Here is a 5,405-nt window from a genome sequence, read left to right on the forward strand (position 1 = left end):
CGTGGTTCTTGTGATTGCCTGGACACTTTTCAAAATTGACACTTTTTTCCCATCACTTATACCTCCATGGAGAAGATAACGGGTTGTACATTCGCCATGTGTTGCAACAACATATATCAACATTGGCTCTTTTCCGGTTACTTTACCTCTATTTGTCTCAATGGAGTAGTCGACGGGTTGTACGTTAAGTCATTTTTCTATCGTTTCTGACTTTGTTTCTCTTCTTTATTGTTCCTTCTCTCATTTCTTTCCTTCTTCCTTCCTTCCTTTCCATTCTGCCTTCGTTTTCTTCTTTTCTCTCTCCATTCTGCCTGACTTCCTTCCATCCATCATTTCTTCTTTATCATTCCTTCTTCCCTTCCTTTTTTGCTCCTTTCATCTTTTTTTCTCTTTCATGCTGCCTTCCTGTTATCATTTCTGTCTTTCTTTCTCTTCTTTGTTCCTTCTTTCCTTTTTCTTTATCATTCCTTCCTTCTTTTCTTCTTCTTTTCTTTCCATTCTGCCTTCCTTCCATCCATCATTTCTGCCCTTCCTTCTCTTCTTTATTGATTCTTCTTTCTTTTCTTCATCCTTCTTTTCTTTCCATTCTCCCTTCCTTCCATCACTTCTCTCTTTCCTTTCTTCTTCCTTCTTTTCTTTCCATTCCACCTTCCTTCCTTCCATCATTTGTAACTTCTCTTCATTTCTTCTTTCTTTCCTTCTTCCTTTCTTCCTTCCTTTCTTCCCATTCTGCCTTCCTTCCAGCCATCATTTCTGTCTTTCTTTTCTTCTTCCTCCCTCCCTTCTTTTCTTCCTCTTTTCTTTCCATTCTCCCTGCCTTGCTTTCTTCCATCATTTCTGCCTTTCGTTCTCTTCTTTATTGTTTCTTCTTTCTTTTCTTCTTCCTTCCTTCCTTCCTTCCTTCCTTCCTTTTTTTCTTCCCATTTTGCCTTCCTTCCATCATTTCTGTCTTTTTTCCTTTCTTTTCTTCTTCTTCTTTCCTTCCTTCCTTCCTTCCTTCCTTCCTTCCTTCCTTCCTTCTTTCCTTCTATTCTTCATCTTTTCTTTCCATTCTGCCTGCCTTCCTTCCATCTATCATTTGTACCTTCCCTCCTCTTGTTTATTCTTTCTTTTCTTCTTCTTCCTTCCTTCTTTTCTTTTCAGTGCATCTTGCTGGGGATCTGGGCTTCTTCTTGATGCAGAGCGAACTGTGACAAAGTCCGAATTCATAGTTAGTTGCGACCTTTGCAAAAAGCATGTGGTAGAAATGAAGACCTATTACAAGAATATTGTAAATATATTTATTTTTAATGATTCTAAAACATAGAAGTATAGTAATAATAAATGAAGAATCCAGGAATGCATAACTCAAAAGAAAAGAAAATACTTGGTTGCAGAACAATAGACATACATTGTGCAGTCAATCAAAAATATCAACAGACAAATATATATACATAAGACCCAAGATATAGGTGAAAGACAGTTGCTAGATCTTAAAGCCTGTTATAATTCATGAGTCACAGGAAAACCCTCATGAATTTCCTTGTACTCTTGAAGCTCCAGGAATATCTTATTTATGAATAATGTAATACAGACATGATATTCTCAGGAAATCAGGATTCCCCACGACTCTCAGTGGAGGGAGGCCTTGGCTGGTGCTGCCACCATGAGAATGTTGCTGTTGTTGCATTTGCCTATCCACCACGACGGCCCTGCTCATTGGTAATGGAGGCAGCGGTGCCAAGGCTGCAGGGAAGTGAAGGAAGGCTGGCGAGGTGGTGGCTGAGGCTGATGTGGTGCCGAAAAGTGCATGGTGTCAAGGCAGAGGAGTGGGGGCTAGTGGTGCTGCTCCTCTTCCTCGCCTTCTTCCACAGGGTCCTCTTCTTTGGCCCGTTTCATTATGGAGGAGATCATCTTCCATTCGCACTCTCAGCAGACTTCGGCTTCCAGGAGGGTGAAGAGCCGCTCCTTCACTTCCTGGGCCCACTGGGAGTGTGCTTCCAGCCCTGGGAACTCAAAGAAAAGGAAGCAGGGGAAGAGGGCAAGGGCACAGGGCCACCATGTCACACCGGCTTTTCTTCACTGCTGTGTACTACCACTTGTGATGTTGCTTGTAGATCTTCCATGCGGCGGCCTCTTTGTGCTGGCTCTTCTTTCTGCTGGCTTTGTCAGCCCAATGAGCAGCTGGCTCTCATGGGGCAATATGAGGCTTGGTCACTGACACTGAATGGTGGTGGTGAGACGGATAGTCTGGCGGTAGCAGAAAAGAGCGCTCCAATGGCTGAGAGCATATCCGCTGGTAGTTGCTCCCTGGAGCCAGGTTCCGGTCCATTGTCAGGAGTGGTCCGGAGAAGCATGGCAAAAAGGCGGCAGAGGCGGAGCCCTTTGGGGCTGGGACCAGAGGCAGATGGGCTCCCCAGTCACAACAGTGATAGTGTGGACAGCGCAAAGACACAGCAGTGGCAATGATGAGAGAGATGTTGTGGGACGGACTCCGTGGCAACTGCTGTTTGGGACAATGGGATGGATCTGGAACCTGATGAGGAGGAGAATAAATCCTTGGCAAAGAAGGCCTGGATGCCATTTTATACTATATTGTAATATAATATAACATACCATAATATAATATGTTATATTGTATCATAATATTATATAATATGATAATATACTGCAGTATTACATATCATCATACTACAATATTATTTAATATATTATAATGTAATATTGTAATAAACTTTGTTATAAATGTATGTTTCATGATGGCGGCGATCTGTTTCCACTCACACTCCCAATGGGCCTTGTCTTCCAAGATGGAGAAGAGCCGCTCGTTGGCTTCCTGGGTCTGCCAGGAGCGCGCTTCCAGCCTTAGTAACTCAAAGAAGAGGAAGCGGCAGAAGAGGGCAATGAGAGCTGCCTGCTGAGCCTCACTGAGGGCCATCACATCACTCTGGCCATCCTTCATTGCTGCGTACTGTTGCTCATGGTGGTGCCAGTAAATGTTCCATGTAGCATCTTCTAGGTGCCATTAGGCCATGTGGATCTTATTGGCACTAGCCTCGCCAGCCCATTGGGCAGCTGGCTCCCAGTGGGCACGACAAGGCCCAGCTGGTGGCACTGAGTGATGGTGGTGAGGTGAGTAGGCAGACAACGGCGAAAAGGAGCCCTCCAGGGGCCAGGAGTTCAGTTCGCAATAACTGCTTCCCAAAGCCAGATTCAGGAGCACCATGAAGAACAGGCTGGAGAGGTGTAGCCGGGGAGGATAGCGAAATCATGGAGGATTTTAGAAGGGTCTGGCTCTGTAGGAGAGACCCTGTGGACCCACCAAAGAGGGATCGCTGAAATGGTGAGCAAAGAGAAGCCCAATTTAAAATAATTTCCCTAGGTTCCCAAAAAGAATCTCACCAAAGTTGAAAAAAGCGCCAGATGATTTTTTTGCGATTCAGCTAAAAAGGATGCAAAGCAGCAATCTTTCGCCAAGCTAAGCATAACATGTACACAAATAAACGCCATTTTTATAGAAATACAGAGTTGTGTGGTTCAAATCTTCCGCTCTCCGCCCCTCACTCGGCCTGAAGGTGATTGGCGCGCTAAGAGCTGGGAGGAGGCTCAGCCGCCCCCCGAGTGCCTGGGCCAATCACAGGGCTTCTGCGGTGCGCCAGAGCCAATCAGGAGGCTTCTGCCGCCTAGGCGCTCCAGCGAATCAGGAGGGAGGGAGGCAGGATAAGGGAATACAATGCATTCTTGAGTGGATTATGGTATCAGGAAGTGTCCAGGGGCTTGGCGAGTCCTAAAATGGCCTATGAGCTAAGTTTTACTATTGTCTGGTGATTGAGTAAAATAAACATTGATGCTGGCGATACCAACATAATCCAGGTTTTCCTTTTACACCAAAACAGACGAACAATGGGGGAAACTTAGTGGATGCCTTCAGTGAGAGAGTTGAATAGGTGACAGGTCAGGAGGGGGGAGCTTTCCAAAGGCTTCCCCTTGTCCTATTGTAATATAATCAAGATTTGCCAAGCAATGATTTCCCTGGTGGCCAAATCCTCCGTGGCCAGGGGCATGATTCTTTGTTACAGTCCATGCAAGGAATGTTCTTTGATAAGGGTCTCTGCAATTGCTAATCTCTTCCCTTCCAGGGTCAGGGTGACTTCCTAATGCATTTATATATATATATTTTCAAAAGGGGAATGGGGCCAAGAGGGTCAGGAAAAGGTCAGCTACACAGGGAGAAAATATGAAAGTATAGAAATCACGATACAGAAAATATACCCACTTATCCCTCCCCCCAGAGTCCCATAGAAGTTCAAGAGAGCACATAAGTGTAAAGGGAGGTGGTTTCTCAGTAATAAATGTACTACCTTCTGCTGTATATGAAACACAGGCCATAAAACCTTGATTAAACGTACACACAATCTAACATGGGAAGGGTCCTTGTTGTTGTTAGTGTCTTGGCAAATTGACCAAGGCTTAACCCTTATTATCCCGTCTGGTGTCCTTGTCCTTAGCAAAACTATAAGTTACTATCTTTGGGGGGGGGGGGGGGTCATGTTCGACTTCAATAGGAGGTGGAGGCAGTGCCCCTGGGGGCTGGCAGTGAAGGCAGTGAGTACCCCCAGTTGCAGTACTGGTAGTGCACCACTTGATCCTTATGAAAGGACTCTCTCAGAGAGACAGAGGAGAACGGTCTCCTGGGCTCAACAAAGAGATAGAGGGAGACGGAGAATGACAGGATGGATGCAGAACCTGAGTAGGGTTTAGGAGGAGAACGGGGCCTGGCAGCCATTTTGTTGCAGAAGTCTCCACCATTTTGCCTCATCTTCCAAGATGGAGAAGAGCATCTCTTTGCCTTCCTGGGCTAGCCTGGAGTGGGCTTCCAGCTCTAGAAACTCAAGGAAGAGGAAGCGTCGGAAGAGGGCCATGAGGGCTGCTTTCTCTTCCTCCCACAGTGCCGCCACGTCGCTCCAACCTTCCTTCACTGCCCGGTATTGCCTCTTGTGGTAGTGCCAGTAGATGTTTCAGGCACCCTCTTCATAGCATTGATATGCCAGATGGATTCTTCTTGCTTGGGCCTCATCTGCACAGTGGGTGGCTTAGACCTGGTGGGTGGCACCGGTTGATGGTGGTGAGGAAAGCAGGCAGACAGCTGTGACAAGTTGTGCTCCAGGGGTTGGGAGGTCACCCCGTGGTAATTACTTCCCAGAGCCAGATTGGGCAGCACCGTCAGAAGTGGGCCGGAGAGGAGGGAATGGAGCCCCCAGTCACAGCACTGGTAGTGTGAGTAGCACTTCATTGTGCTGCAAAGACAGCAGCCAAAAATGTCTGCACAGAGAGAGGACAACAGGATGGATCTGGCAATGATCTCTGCTGCTTCATCATCACAGAAGGACTCACTCAGAGAGAAGGAGGACAGTGGTCTCCTGCGC

This window comes from Anolis sagrei, chromosome X, assembly GCF_037176765.1.
Source record: "Anolis sagrei isolate rAnoSag1 chromosome X, rAnoSag1.mat, whole genome shotgun sequence".
NCBI lineage: Eukaryota > Metazoa > Chordata > Lepidosauria > Squamata > Dactyloidae > Anolis > Anolis sagrei.